The sequence below is a fragment of the Canis lupus genome, chromosome 6 (genome assembly GCF_048164855.1).
Source record: "Canis lupus baileyi chromosome 6, mCanLup2.hap1, whole genome shotgun sequence".
NCBI lineage: Eukaryota > Metazoa > Chordata > Mammalia > Carnivora > Canidae > Canis > Canis lupus.
Window position 1 is genome coordinate 77,368,292 of NC_132843.1, and position 17,085 is coordinate 77,385,376.

At 38.1% G+C, this 17,085-nt stretch overlaps 1 long non-coding RNA gene across 1 annotated transcript; it reads right to left on the bottom strand.

Annotated features, from left to right (window-relative positions):
• Positions 1-10,780: 10,780 nt before the first annotated feature.
• LOC140635962 (uncharacterized) lies at positions 10,781-14,975 on the bottom strand. The gene is made up of 3 exons (XR_012033330.1): positions 14,851-14,975; positions 11,580-11,649; positions 10,781-11,139 (listed from the first exon to the last, which is right to left on the bottom strand). It is a non-coding gene; the product is annotated as an uncharacterized lncRNA (long non-coding RNA).
• Between the last annotated feature and the right edge of the window lie 2,110 nt (positions 14,976-17,085).

Here is a 17,085-nt window from a genome sequence, read left to right on the forward strand (position 1 = left end):
TTATTTAAAAGAACTATAAAAACAGGATTAGAGTTAATCCGATCTGATGCCCTCATTGCACGTAGGCCTGTAAGCTGAAGTCCAGAGACACACATTGCTTTGTCCAAGTTCCTGCAGCAAGGGAGTGACACAAAGTAAACTAGAAGGCTAATATCAAGGCTTTTGGTCCAAGACGGTTTCTATTAGAGGCTTCAGCCTCCTCAAGGAATTTCAAGATGCTGCAATGAGCTCTGACACAATATTTTTGTCTTTTAAACATTTGGAAAATGACTCATATATATAACAGACACAGCAGGAAAACAGGCATGAAGGATTTAGGGAACAAAATTATAACTTCTCGGTCTGTTTCCAGGAATTGAGAAGAGACACTGGAGAAGCAGGAAGGCAAGCAGAGTTGGCTACCTACCCTTGCTGGATTAAATAGGAGAGCTCATCAAAACAAACTCTGTGGGGCCCATGAACACATGAATCTTCCCATCCAGATATTTCTCCCCCGCAAAAGTAAAAGGTGGTGGTACAAATGTACAGTGAAGATCCATTTTCTGGTTTCACTTCACCTGGGAAAATTAAACTTCTCTTCTCCCTCTGATTGTTATTATAAATGTGTTGGCACCATTATTTTTCTACTCTTCTCTTCTCCTTCATTTCTCTTATACTATATTATTTTATATAAAATGACATGGATCTGCCCTTAAATTTTGTGCCTTCTTCCAGAGAATCAGACCATGAGAATCACCATGACAAGTTTATTAAGAATCCATGGCCAGGACCTCCAAGTTCTGTCAGTAAAGGGCAATGCTCTGGCTCATCCCCGGTCTCATTGCATTCTCTTCCAAGGTCCAGTTCGAGTAAAAATAGAGATTAATGCATTTTTCAGAGGCTTCCCAGTCACCAACCTTCTGATTTTCTTCAAGGACCCTGGCTCATGCTGTCTCCTTCCTCAGTCTATGCCTTATGAGGATACATCCTCAAATTTTACAAGTAATGCAGACTGAGTTTTATTACCCAAATGAAAGGTCCATTTTATTGAAGTCCAGTATAAGATGAGGTAAGGCAGGAAAAAAATATTTCTAAGTTAGCAAAAACTTAAACCCAACAGACTTTAATATTTAGGAATGTTTTAAAGTGTGTGCTTTCCCTTTATAAAGTATTATTCCAGTCATGCCATTCCACATACCCCAAACTGTTAATGACCCCAACTGCCTTTGCTAATAAGCACACCCTTCTTATTCTGGCATTCTGGAATCTCCAGAGCACAGCATATCTGATTTTTATATGCCCCTGCTTTCTCAGGCTAGAATCAATGTGTTATTCCCCTACCCCCCTACACCTTCCCTTCCCACAACCCCTTGCTATCTCTGAAGGAGTTAAAGAATGCGTTCCTTTTTCTTTATATTCACTTGCATGACACATATACATCACTGCCATTTCTCCCCTAGATTGGGAAATAGCCTCTTAACCACATCAGATCTTGCCCCCTTCCAACCCATCTGCAATCCATAGACTCATTTTTTTGAAAGTATAACTTCTATCAAGTCAGCCTTCTGGATAAACCATCAGTCTTCCCCTAGACATTAGGGTAAAATCCTACAAGTGGTCTCCAAGTACTGATTTCATGTAACTCCTTTCTAAAACACAGCTTCATCTTCCTTCTCTCTTCTGAGCTCCAGCCATACTGGATTTCTCTCAGATCTTCAAACAAACTGTGTTTTCTCTCACTCCAGGTTTTTCATACATTATTTTCTTTGGCTGGAATGTTTCTTCCATCATCTTCCCCTTATGTGTCCTTCAGGTCTCAATTTCCTCTAGGTATCTCTGGCCAAATGCTTCACCCAGTAGAATCTTACACATTTCAAAGTATTTATTATATATGTATGTTTAATAGAGTGGAAAGGGAGGTATCCATCCTGTCTATAGATATGTCTCCAGCAGCTAACAAAATGCCTAGAATGTAATAGCTACTTAAAAGCACATTTGGTGTGTGGCTATTTTATAAAATTGTCACCATGTTGCTCAGATTTCATTATAAATAATCCTTTTCATAAGGCCTTTGCAAAGGGAAAATGATTAGCTGGGGTGTGGTGGGAAAGGGAAGGAAAAATAGAGGAGCAGGAGATTTGTAGTGATAAAGATGTAGAGGATGAGCACAACAAAGTCCAAAGAAAGTTGTGCTTATGGTAAATAAACCTTAAAGAGGAGAAAATGCAAAAGGGGATATTGACCCAAAAAGGGAGGATGACAAAAAGGACTCTGAAGAACAATAAAAACCCTTAGACAGTTAATTGATTTTAGTGGTTCTTGCTTTCTCTAAGAAATTTGAGCAATACCCAGAAATCAGCCTAGAAAGAAACTCAGTGTTCCAGGCCACTAAATAGAGCTTCCAGGGTTTATGTGTCTGTTATTTCCCCACATCCCAGACCGGAAAAACACAGTCAGAGAAGCACAGGCTGCTCTACAGTTCATCAGGCATAAAATGCTGACAGCTCTCTTGGGATCTCCATATCGACAAGCAAAGCAGCCCAGCTTGTCAGATATTATCATTCCTAGCTCAGTCAGCACTGTGGGTATCTGGCCCTGTGCTATTCCATGGGGCCCTGAACATCTAGACCAGATGATTTAAGTTCTCACCATGTATTGCTAAGATTCCTGTTTTAGCTTTGTGATCTCAAATCTTTCATTGGAGGTTATGTCTATTTACTCCATTGCAAGACAGAAAATCCCATTATCTAAGTCTGTACACACAAAATATTTAATAGCTGCCAAAATGTGTCCTAGGCTATAGAATGTCATAGTGTGCATGAATAGATGTAAAAAATGGACATTAACACCTATTACTCATTTGTTACATACATATGTAGCTAGCGGTGCATTAAACATTTTCATATTTATAGAGAAAGTACCAAATACTATTTTCCCAATGTTAATAATATATCTTTGGCTAGGTAGTGATTCTATTTTTAACTAAACACTGGGTACTGTTCATTTGGATTACAACTCAATGCTGGATCTCCAAAACAACCTTGAGAAGGAACAGAGTTGGAGAATCCACACTTTCTAATTTTAAAATTTACTACAAAGCAACAGTAATCAAAATAGTCTATCACTGGCCTAAAGTTATAAGTGTAGGTTAATGGAAATACCAGTGTTCTCTAGATTGAAGTAGCTTTTGATGAGAGAAACAGCAAAATTGCATTACGATAGAGGACAAGGTGAACAACTGTGGGCATTTTTGTCATTGATATACCACAATCGACCTCCTTTCATAGCTACTCACGTTGTTTCCACATACAAAATTTCCCCATCTCCTCCCAGTGTCCCCAAATTGTTATCTAATTGCAGCACGAGGTGCAAAATTCAGTATCTTCGGTTCTCCTTCAGGTCCTGATATGGCACCTTTTGATCCAGAGAGTTAAGAACTAAAAAAGACAAGATATCTACCGCCCCCCCCATCATGTTAACATACAAACATGAAAGAGGAGCTTGATACCCTTAACAAGAACTCTCATTTGAAAAGGTGATGAATAAGAGACATATCAGTATCCGAGTCACGGTTCTCTGGAATCCTATTGAGTAAGTATCAGATTCGAGGCTCTGGTTGTGAAGAATATTCCTTGATTAGACCCTGGTTCTTCTATCTGGAAGTATTTCCTAAGTCAGTTGTTCTCTATGGCTTTTGGCTTCTCCTGTAGGATCTTGGCTTTGCTGTCTGAGACTGACTGCCTCTTCTCCCCTCCTTGATCACTTCTGAAGACAATACTGGAAAATATAGCCTTCGAGGAAATTTCTCAGTTCGTTCTTGCCAACAGAAAGTCGAAAGCCAGGAAGCCTTTTTGATTTTTGCATAATTTCACTTTTAGAGTGGTGGCACTTTTGCCGATATAACTCCCTTAAAAATTTCTTAGGTTTTCTATGAATCTGGTTCCATCCTACTCTAATTGTGCAAAGGCCACATCTACAGGTCAAGAGATAAATCCCTCTCACCAGAATTAATTATAGTTATTTAGGGCATATCAAGTCCTTGTGGGATAATAGCCTTACGATTTCTTAAGTCCTTTTCCCTGGGTGAGATGACCCACTGGGAACCAACTTAACTTTTTCAGAGGTATTACTGGGGCTTGTATAAGCACTCACTTTAGTTAATCTCTTCTCCAAACCCTATTTTACTTTCAGAATCTTTTGTTTGCTATAGAGACTAGAGATAAAAATCAATTTTATTTTTTAAGGCAGTAAGACCTTTCTCCTCCATAATTTCCCCAAATTCTTCTTACAAACCTCGGTTCTATCTTCAGTTTGTCTCTTCCTATATCTTATCATACACGGCTTCAAGTAACAAATTAACACTTTCAATATGCTACCTGAAGGTCTCCTCAGCCAAATCTGAACATTTGTTAGGCTTTTTAAATTTTTTATTTATTTTTTCCATTTTCCAAATGAACACAGATTTTTCTGCTACTACTGCATAACCTGGCTCTCCTTTTTTCTAGCCTTATAATACCTTTACTTCCCCCTTTTATTTTCTTCCAGATTTTGCTAACTTTTTTTTGGCAGGGGGGCATTTTTTCAGCTTCTTCCTGCCACCTGGTTCCAAAGACAATGCCATATATTTTAAGTTTGGTCTGGCATCATTTCTTCCAGGTAATAATTTCTGTATACATTATTTATCGCCACAATAAGACACAGTAACACCCCAAGTATAATGGACTAATTAGCAAACATTTATTTAATTCAGAAGTCTGCTTCTTTGGGCTGGTCTTGGCTGATAACCCACTCGTGTGTCTACTGTCAGCAAGCCGATCAACCGAGGGCCCTCAACCTTCAGCAGGTTATCCTTGGCATATTCCATGGTGTTCTTAGAGTCCCAAAAGAGTGAATGGAAGCATACATGTCCTCTGGAGGCCTAGCCACAAACTGGCACCCAGTCGCTTCTGCCTCATTCTATTTGCCCAACAAGGCTAGCCCAGATGCAAGAGGAAATAGACTTCAACAACATTGCTACAGACATTATAAAGATAGAAGTAGAGAATTTTGGCCAATGTTGCAACCAATTTACCACCAACCCCTCTTATTTCCTCAGGATCCCATATACAAATCCCAAAGGGAAGATCGTGTCCATAGGATCTTCCTTCAAAATATAACTGGAATCCATTCACTTCTCACCCTATGCTCCCTTTACTGCTTATGCTCAAGTCACCTCTTTTGCTGTTAACTCCCTGTTATATATTCTTCCTGCATGAGTCAGATCGCATCTTTCAATTCAGAATATGAAGTCAGATCATACCACTGACCAGATTAAAAATCTTTGAATGATCTTTCTTTTTAGACATAGCGAAATCCAAGTTGTCTACAATTGCCTACAGGTCCTACAAATCTGGCCCTCTCACTCCTCTCTGATGTCCTCTCCCATCTGCTCATCCTTGTTTGCTGCCCCACCATCATACCAGTTTCTCTGCCCTTTCTTGAATAAGCTAAGGTTTCACCTTGGCACCTTTGTGCTCACTATTTTTTCCATTCAGAATGTCATCCTCTCACTTTTATCTGATTTCTATTAAAAAATAAATTCTTCAGAGGTATCTTCTATGATCCTCTATCATCTCTATCATAGCTATGCCCCTGATCCCACTCTATTTCCCTTTGGACTTATCTGATACATTATCTATTTATTTGTTTATTTTTTATAGCACAATTTCTTCTAAAAAAGCAAGCTCCTTGAGTATGATAATTATGCATCTTTTTAAAGTTGCTCTATCTTTAGTGCTAGAAGAGTACCTGGCACATAACAAGTACTCAAAAAATAGTATTGCTGAATGAATGAATGGATGAATGAATGAATGAGTTGATGGAAACTTCAGGCAAAAGCGTGGACCTGTAAAGCTGTTGTACTTAAGAGTTTTAGGTAGTCGCAGCTGGGGGTTTTAGGCAGCTCCCAGTGAGAGCTAAAAGGTATCTGAAAACATTTGAGAGTTTAATGGTTTATTAATATTTTGTGCAGGTGTAGACACAATCCATGGGTGCTCTGAAAATGTTGCAGTTCCTCAAGGCTCTGCCTAATTTTCTCAGCAATTTCCTGTATACTCGTGGGTTAATTTATTCTGTCTACACAGAAATGCAAAATGTATGCAACCATTCCAGCCTTCTTAGCACCTAACTGCTTATCTTTTCTGCCTATTTTGATCAGTTATGGGGGTTTTCATCTCAACCTGACCCAGTCTACACTCATGTTCTTTCCATTGAATTTAGTCCCCCTCTAGCAGTCTCTCTATGGATGACACCATCATGTCCCCAACTGTTTAAGCCACAGATGTAGGTGTCACCTTTCTCCCGCCCCTTCCACATCCAACTTCTAAATCCTCTGATCTGTCAACTTCTCATGCTCTCTAGAGTCATAAACCCACCTTTTATCTGTTCTTCATATTCTCTATTCTGTGTTATATTTCAATAAAGGATCATGTATCATAGATGTTACATAATCTTGAAATCTTTTTCCTCATAAAATTTTAAAATAGCAAAGCATATATTCTGCTTTTGATTTATTATATTAATAATTATAAAAATAATGTTTTAACAACATTTGTAAATTATTATTTATGATAATTATTCGTTATTATACCTCTCTATATTCTGTGTTGTGTTTCAATTAAGGTTATTTATCATAAATGTTGCATAATTTTGGAACTTTTTTCTTTATGAAAATTTAAAACAGCAAGCAAACATTTCTCTTTTACAGAAATTCCAAAACTAAATTCCCAAAGAGTATTTTTTTTTTTCTTTAAAAGAGGCAGGGCTTAACTTGACTTAAATAAAATTAAACAGACTTCTTTTTTTTATATATAGAGATATAGACAAGAGGAGATTTATTTTTTATTTATTTATTACAGACACACAGAGAGGGAGAGAGAGAGGCAGAGACACAGGCAGAGGGAGAAGCAGGCTCCATGTAGGAAGCCTGACGTGGGACTCGATCCTGGGTCTCCAGGATCACGCCCTGGGCTGAAGGCGGCACTAAACCGCTGAGCCACCCAAGCTGCCTTAAACAGACTTCTTAAAACATTTTGCTTTCTTTATTATTGCTATTACACTAGAATATTTAGAATTGAATATAATCTGATCTCTATTATTCTGCTTTGGATCATTATTTTATAAGAATCTATAACATTTTTTTTTGGCTTGAAGAATATTATGTTCCTTGTACAGTTATCTACTAACAAATGCTTATGATTTGTATTAACTGTCAGTCTATTCTCTATTTATTAACCCAATCAAAAGTCTAATTGTTTTCACAGATGAGATTAATAGCTTTCACCATTACTATTAATTGCTACATCATTTTACTAATCACACGTGTATATTTTTCTATTGATGATTTCGATATATTTAGTGCATAAAGAGATTTTTTTATCAACCCAAATTCTTTATAGATTGCTCATCTACTTATATTTGAAGGAGAGTAGATATCACTGGCAAACCTTCAGGCATGCCTGGCTTATATTACTAATGTTGAGATGCCTAGCAATTATGACGGCAGCTTCCAGGATCACACAATCCGTAATCATATGCAAGTGCAGTAATTCCTCTAATGACAATGCTCTAGGCATTCTTGGCCTATTAGTGGTCCTCCAGAGGCCAAGGCTGAAGTGGAATGGGAATTTGAGTCCCAAACTCTCTCGCTCAACATGCTAATAGTAACTCACAGTGACCTCGAGGAAGGTATTATCATTCCATTCCATTCCAGATGAGAAAACTGAGACTTAAGAATGTGGGATAATGTAGCCAAAGTTGCTGGGCTGATAAGAAAGAGGTGGGGCCAGGACTTAACCGGTTAAAACCTGTTTTCTTATCTGTTATCTTAAGAGATCATTGTCTAGTGAGAGGGGAAAATATAAGATGACAAATAGCAATAGTACAGACTGGACAATAATGAGAGCCGTGACAGTTCCAAAGCTGTTATCTCATCATAGTGAAGTTGGTGACCTCAACTTGCCCTCATTCTTTTTGGGTTCTCCTATCCTTAGCAACTCAGAGCACTGCATGGGCCTGGCAGATTATCGATAGATCTAGTCTATCTATCCATTATCTATCTATCATCTATCATCTACCTATCATCTATCTATCTATCTATCTATCTATCTATCTATCTATCCATCTATCAATCATCTATCACCTATTTATCTATCAATCCATCTATCATCTATCAACTATTTATCAATCTATTGATCTATCATCTATTTATCTATCAATCATCTACCAATCTATCTGTCATCTATTTATCTGTCAATCTATTATCAATCATTCATCATCTATCACCTGTATCTATCATGTATCATCTATGTATCCACATCACAGACTCCCTTAATTTAGCGTTTAATCCAGCTGTTCATTTTTATTAAAACCACATAGAACACACTTATCTGTCAAACTCAAGCATATCTCAGCTCTTTTCTAATCTGCGAATCCTCTGAGGTAGGGACTGAACTAAGCCTGGCCTGGCTGCCTGGGGGGAACGTGTTTGTTGCTTTTAACAGTCTAATAGGGCTATAGAAAGTAGGGCAACCAGCTGAGCAACACTCCTAGAAAATTTGAAGCGAATCCAAGGACCAGAAAGATGGCTCCCACATGTTTCCAATTTCCATTTTTTTTTGTTCTAATCATTTTTGTATCATTATCATGAGGTTAAAATAATCATCATGAGTCTTAATTCATTTTATTGTAGTCCTGTCATTATGCAAAGTAGACATAATGGTGATTTCTTTTAGTAAATAAGTATGCTGAAAGGATTTGCTTTATTAATAGTTTACAGAGCTCTGTAGAGCAGCGAAATTTCTTCAGATACAGTAAACAGTGTTTCCATCGATGCATTCTTCATGAGTCCTAGAAGCTTGTCGCATCAACTGAGGCCCCTCCGATCGCGGCTCCATACTTCTGAGTGAAGAGACGAGTTGATGAGTTATGTAGAGAAAACAGGAGGTTAAAATTATTTAGATAATAAGCTACATCTGATAAGTAATTTTCAAAATGCAGGTTAACGATGCACACAGATTGTCACAAATATATTTACCCGTGGGGATATGTTCTGAGAGAGAAGTGAAACACTTGTTTGTTCTATGCCAAGGCACTTTTGGAAGTCAACAAAAATTCAGATGCAGGAAAACAAAAAAGACGGTAAAATATTTTGAAATTCTTTTTTAAACAAAGAATGCATTTAAGGCATGGTTTAGTATCATGTGTTCACGTGAATTTCTTCAACAAAAGGAAATCTATTGAAGATTCAAATTCTGTTACCTGCCAGAATGAATGACTTCCCATTACTACGTATATGATGTACATGAGACAGGAAGCTCTCTTGGGGAGGGTGGTTGTGGTAGTTATGTTGACCAATTCGTACTTAAAAACTGGTCAAAATGACATTTTATTCTTGTTAGTTTAAAAATTGATATGATTAACCTACGTGTGTCAACAAGTTAAAATTTAGGATAAGTAGAAACTTCGAGTTTTGCCTGTAGATGTTCATGAATTTTAATGGCAAAAAGGTAGGATTGTCTTTCTTGGTTCATGGTAATTAAACTGTGTACTGTTAGGATTGATTTTGCAAGGTGAGGTCTCCAGCTTATTGAACATTCTTACTGTGTGTCCTCTTTGGCAGGCGGGGAGGGATGAGAGAGCTTTCTAAGGCATTTGGACAGCAGGTGTTCCTCTGATCTTGCCCGGTCTTCTCTGTTACTACAGATACAAATCAGAACTGGAAGCAAAAAAAAAAAAAAAAAAAAAAAAAGAACTGGAAGGAAGATTTCTTTTGGTGCCTAACCATCACCTTAGCTCCACCCTTGCTCTAGTCTGGGGTTCCCACACAGAATTCCCATTGGGTACTATGCACCTTGGGTTTTAACTGGTATCATTGCTTATTAGTTTCTACTTCATGTGACTGATATTTTTTAAAAGTCTGCCCAAATGTAAACCCAATTAAGTCATTCTCCATAGTTCCCTCTATTGTTCAAATTCCTTAGAATGACAGACAAATTCTTCAGGGGTGTGAGGACCACCTGTAGCTTACTTTCAGCTCCTGCACATACATATCTCTTTCTCACAGGTATCTTAACATTTCATTCCAGAAAACTTGTCATTTTCCTGGCCTTAATGCTTTAGAATTTATCGTTCTGTTTGATGGGAATGCGCACTCTCTGATCTTTCCACTGAATTCAAACTTCAAAAGTCAGATCAAACATAAGTCCTGAATTAGTGTCCTATTGTTGCTATAACAAATTTCCTTAAGTTAGTTTCGTTAAACAAAGCAAACGTGTTATCTTACAATTATGAGAGCCAGAAGTAGAAAATGGACTTATGGAGCTAAAATCAAGGTGTCGACAGGACTATCTTCCTTCTGAAGGCCCCAGGAGACAAGCTGTTTCCTTTTCTTTCCCAGTTTCTAAAGGTTGCCTGCATTCCTTGGCTTGTGGAATGGATGGACTCCTCTCTCCATCCTCAAAGCCCCCAGGATGACGTCTTCAAAGCTCTCCACCTAGCTCTGACCTCCTTGTTCCACTTAGAAGAACCTTTGGGATTACATTGGGCCCACGAGATAATCTTCCTCTCCTCATTCTTCATTAGCCTCTAGTTTTATAATTAAACACATTTAGAACTAGATCCTATGTCTACTGTACATGCAAAATAGGTCATTTGTAGGATCCATTGAAATAGAAATAATGACCAAGGATGCAATCGCTGTCATGAATTATAGAATTTATCGTTTATTTATGATAAAGCTTAACATTATTTTAAAGCCTTCAGGGTAAAATCTCTCTGTTACTAAGGCCAGATTTCAAAAGAGAGAAAAAAAAAAAAGAATTCCAGGGCTTGCCATGATAAAATTGAGGAATCCTTTGAAGTGTTTCCATCTCTTAGGGAAATGAGAAGTACCTCTGGTCAGAGAATGAGTTCTGGAGCAGCTTCCCAACCGAGCGCTGACCTGCGAGGTGTCGGTATCCGGGTCCACAGCAGAGTGTTGGCTGCTCCCAGGCCCGGCCAACCTTCGCTCTTACCAAACATTAGAAGTGAATCCAGGCTTCTGGGCTGAGTTTCTCAAACATATTGTCTTTGTACCATGTTAATATAATAAAAAGGCTTTTTGTAGCATTTTCCTGCCATATCCTATTTAAAGTCCACAAAAACAAATATTAATTGCTATGTTTTAATCCAAATAGTCATTATAGAGCTAATGTTCTTAAGAATAGAAAACACATGTTTAAAAAGCATGTTTTTTTTTTTTTGTTTTGTTTCTTTGGTTTTAATGAGAAACCACATTTGTGAATGTCTTTGGGACTTGCCCACAAATGACAGAGCTTGATTTGTGTTGTCTTTGCACAGATGGTGGGTATGTGTTGGGGGGATAGACTCACTGACTGTAAGCTACTGTTAGAGCTTACTTTTGCCTCTGGGTGTTATTTCACTTAAAAATGGGGTGTGGCCTTCCATAATAGAAATCCCAAGTGATAATGACTTTAATAAAAATCAGAGTTCGTTTATTCTCTCACTCGTTTATGAATCCATTCACTTGGTGATAATAAGAAAGTGAGAGGTAGGCAACTCACAGCTGGCGCAGGAGCTTAGTGATATCCTGATGGCAGGTGTTGGTGTTCCCTTGGACTTTCCCCAGTCATCCTGCCAGACAAAGAGAAAGGGAAAGCAAAGGACATGAGTTGGTTCTCTTCTAAAAAATTTCTTGATGTAAATAAATAAAGTTTCTTGGCAAGCCTATCCAGAGTCTTCTCTTTATATCTTGTTGGTGAGACTATAATGGCTCCCTTAGCTCAAAGGAAGTGAGAAACACTTGTGAATTGTTTCTGTTTTTTTGGGGGGGGGGGAGGTGTTATGTGTTTAATTTTTTGTTTTACATTTTGTAAAAGATTTTATTTATTTTTACTTGGGAGAGAGAGAGCATGAGCTGTGGGGGAGGGGGCAGGGAGGAGCAGAGAGAAAGGGAGAGCCAGGAGCAGGCTCCCCTCTGAGCAGGGAGCCCTACACCGGCCTGAATTCCAGGACCCTGAGATCACTACCGAAGCCAAAGGCAGACACCCAGCCTACTGAGCCACCCAGGCACCCTCGTTTTACATTTTTTAATTAAATCTTTTTGTTTTTTAATTCCAGTTTGTTAACCCAGTGTAATCCTAGTTTCAGTTGTATGATATAGTGATTCAGTACTTCCATACATCACCCGGTGCAAGCGTACCCCCTGAATCCCATCACCTATTATACTCAATGTTTACATTACTTACTTTCTTATTAATTTATAAATTAGTTCATAATTGTGTGGCTGGACACACTACCCCACAATGTCCAGTGTCCACCGGAGAATGTCGCAATCTCTCAAACTAGCCATTTGCAATACTATTTTACTGTATAGTATCTTAACTTTGTATTGTGACTCCGAATCACATAAAATGCAAGTTAATATAACCCTAGGATGATTATTCCTCAAGATTTATTATAGAGTTCCTGTGTAGGCTGGGTTTCTCCAATGATCTTTAATTGGTAACAAAGAAATTGGGAATGATGATTTTAAGGAGAAAAGACCTTGACTATAGTTAATAAATTGGGCCCTCACTTTTATAATTAATTCTGTTTGCTTAGAAGCTTTCAGAAGACTTTAGCGTCAAAGAGAAAAAGTTCCATTACTTTTAAAGGTGATTCTAGGTGATTTTGAAGTCTTTTCTTCCTTGCTCTCTTTTCCTCATCAGGGGAAATGTTCCCCCCAAGTGGGCTAAGAGGAGATACTCTAGTTTACTGATGAGCAAAACACTGTCATGTTGTCTGTCCTCCTAGAGGAAGATCCCAGAGACTAAGAATTAGAAGACAGAATATCTATTCTTCCTTTTGCTGAAACTTCTCTAACTCACTTTCTACTTTTGTAAATAAGAGTTGTAATATTTAGCTTCCCGACATCACAGAGTTGTTGTAAATATAAGGTAAGGTATGTAAAAACACATCAAGAAATTTTAAAGTGCTACGTAAATTATAGGGAATTATTGACTTCTCAGAGTAGTTTATAAAATGCTTCTTAGAGATAAGAAGAGTACTTTGCGTTAACTTCTCCCATAAATGTTTTATTGTGAGAAACAGAAAGTAAAGGAGTAATTCTATCTCCTAGGCAATGTAAATTGTAGGGGGGAAAGTAGTGCGTCACATGGATTATTTATACCTCGGTTACAATCATGTATCTTGAATATAATGATAGCCGTTGGACAAGCTTTATCATCTAACTTACATTTTCCAAGTTTTAAGGAATGTTAATGACCATCATAACAATAATTCTCAGTGAGGATTCAGTTAATCATTATAACGATTCTACGGCCTAAGTGCTGTTATTATCCTCGGGTTATACGAAAGGAAAATGAAACAGAGATGTTAAGAAACTTGCAGAAAGTCACAGAGCTAAAAAGTCACAAAGGCAGAATGATCTCTTAAACTTCCCACTCTGCAGCTTGAGCTACTTATCAGTAAAAGCTACACAGTTAAAAGCTTTCTTTCCCATTACTGGAAGATAAGTTTATAATATTAATCATTGATTGAGGAAGCATATTGCACGTGCTCTGCATTTCTTCAGGTTCCTGAATCTGCACGCCCAAGGCTATGTTACTCAAATCTCTGTTCTGTTTGGCTGGCTAGGGATCTGGCTTCATTTAGTTCCCAAAATGTTTTGGACATTATGGTCTTTACACTTCGGACACCACAAGGAACTGCTAAAATAGATGTGTAATGGCTAATAGGCTTTGAGGCTTAGGGAAACAATCTATACAATTCTGTTTTCTTCTCAAAAGCCTAATGTAGGATGCATATCGTTACCCAATGCCTGACCTTGTCAGATCCCCCATGTGTTCTGGGTCTCAGCTTCCATATCTGTAAAACAGAGATAATGGTACCCAACCTACAGGGTTGTCGGGGATTAGATGAGATAAAAGCCACACAGTAAGATTCCTGGTATATGGAAAGCTCTTAAAGAGTGCTGGCTGAACTCTAGCAAACTCCTCTGTGGAAATGGAGTGATTCCATGACCCATAGTGTTGTCAAATTGATTGACTTTGGATTTTTTTTTCTTGTTAGCCAAGTGAGTAAAAATAGAACTGCCAAAGCACAACAGGAGGATGCCTATAGGATTAAACTCTATTTTAAAAATAAATTCTAACAGAGCGAATATAACAACCATTAACACTTTTCCAAAACATGTGATACAAAGTAACTTGATCAAATCCTTGTCAAGCATATGTTGTACATGAGGGTTTATGATTTGATTCTGAAAGGAATTCCCAATCTGAGAAAGAATATCAACTTGTCGCTCTCAACATTGACTACATCTGACCAGATATAGATAAGCTATTTTAAACACTCTGGAATATAGTCACGTAGCCAACTTTAGGCACCAGCTTAGTAGATCGAGTTAAGAGTAGAAAGAATTTGCAGCATTCTCAAAATGCAATAAACAAGCTTGCACTAGGTTACAGCTCTCCTCATATGCGTAGTGCTGATCTTTCTCTGCCGGGGGACTTTTCAGTTAAATCAGTTGAAGGAATCCAAAGATTGGGCCTCCGAACATTAACACACACACACACACACACACACACACACATACACGCATGCATGCACATGCGTACACACATTCAAACTGAAATGGCAGCTCTACACTCAGAAAGTAATTTTATATGCAAATACCTACTGGGACTCTAGCTCTGCTTTTTAATTGTTCATCTAAATATAATTCTCATGATAAAAATGAGTTCTGATCCTGTATCTTATTAAGTGTAGGGGACAAGATTAGGAGTCCGGGCAAAACTTAAAATAAAAAAAAAGCTCATCATCAAGACTTACCTATTTTGTCTTGTTTTGTTTAGAGCACCTTCTTCTTTCTCCCACAGGACTTGTCTCTAGGTATGTAAAGGTTCTGGACGCAGGTAGATCTAGGTGGTTTCTTAACCTCTTTGAGTTTTGTTTAGTAATCTGGAAGATAGGACTAATGACAGCTGCCTCTGAAGGTTCTGAGACTGATCTTACAAAATTACCTGGTACAGTGTTGGCATTCACAGAATAGTACTTATTATCATTCACTCTGTCACCTGGCTCGGCTGGATTTATAGCTTGGTCCTATTCATGTGATGCTGGATTTTACTGAAGGACACGCACATACACAGACACACATTCACATCCACAGAAATATACAGACCAGAAACATATATACAAATGCTAAGCAGTGGGCTTTATCAGACATCGCAGAACCAATGTAAAAATATGACTAAAACATGGTTTCTACCATTGAGCTAATTCACCCTTAATAGAGGGGGCAGTGACTAAACAAATTAATTAATTTGCATGCAAGTAGTCCCACGAGTAGACTAATACATCATGCACATGAGCAATGATAAGCAGTGAAGCTGGGCATATGGTCAGAAAGGTGATAGAGGAGGAGGAGATGAGATACCAGAATCAGCCAACAAATGTCACATGAAAGATAAGAAGATAGAGACAGCGCTGAGGTTTTTATCCTAGGTGCCTCAACATGGAAAACACTATGGAGCTTGCTCAAAAAACTAAAAACAGACTTACTTTATGATCCAGCAATTCTGCTTCTGAGTATTTATGCAGAGAACACAAAAACACTAATTCAAAAAGATGTATGTTCCTTATGTTCATTGCAGCATTATTCATGCAGCTAAGCTGCGGAAATAAGTGAAGTACCCATCAGTGGACGATACACATATACATTCATATATAATAAGGAATACTACTCAGCCATAAAAAAAAAGAATTAAATCTTGCTATTTAGGACTATGTAGATAGTATTATGCTAAGTGAAATAAGTCAGAGAGGAGAGAAAAGATAAATACTGTATGATTTCACTTTTGCGTGGAATTTAAAAAGCAAAACAAACAAAATAAAACAAACCAAACTCAGATGGGCCGAACAGATGAGTCATTGCCAGGAGGGCAGGTTGTGGGGCGTAGGCAAAACCGGAGAAGGTAGTCAACAGGTACAAGCTTCTGGTCATAAAATAGGTAAGTCGTGGGGAGGTAAGATGCAGCATGGCGGCTATGGTTGATAAGAGGGGACTTATGACTGGATCTCTTGTGGTGATCATTTCCTACTACACACAAATGTCGAGCCATTATGTTGTACACCTGAAACTAATATGATGTTATATGTCAATTATACCTCAATTAAAAGAAAAATCACAGCACATTGGTTCCCTGGTGGTGCCAAATGAGTTTCGCAAGTGTTCGAAAGCCCAGAGAGACCGAAGTGGAGTAGGTGGGAGTAGATAAATCCGTGCATGTACAGATTACACCCCCAAAAAATCAGCAAATGAGGATTCAACACCACCAGTATGGGTCTGCTGGATAGCTCAGCCAGATATAACAAACTATGAGAGAAGGATATATCACTATTCATTTCAAAATCTGGTCCTACCTTCAAATTAGCCCCGAATCTACTTTTCATTCTATATGTGGACCAAATAAAAGATGGCCTAGTCATTGTTTATATTATAAAGATTATCCTAATCTCAGAAGAGCATTAAATCTTCACAATTTATTGAAAGTCCGATTGCCATGGATTGATAGTGGTTTGCAAAATTTCTTAATCCTTATTGAGCTCACCAACAAAAGTGCTGAGTTCAATAATCACTACCAGGCCTCCCACAGTTGTGAGATTGAGAAAGATAGCTCTTGTGCAGTTAGATTCCCTCCTCTGAGCTCAGATATATATGTGTGGAGAGGCTCAGGCTGGATCAGAGGCAGCCTCAGGGTGGGCACCACATAATCATCCATCCCACTAAACGTTCCTATGCATCATTTTTGTACAAAATCTGTTAGCTCAAATATTTTCCTTCTTATTTCCACATGTCTTTTTGAGTGCTTGCTGTTATATTGCAATTGGCAGGTTTCTTTTATGAGTATCAAACAGAGCAGGACAGTCTTCCACCCCTACCATGAGAGCAGAGATTTCCCAGAAAATTACAAAAGCTTCACAATCACCCTGAAAATTGGGCTGCATTATGAAGACTTGTCAATACCATGAACCAAAGGTGAGTAGTTCCTGGAATTGCTCAAA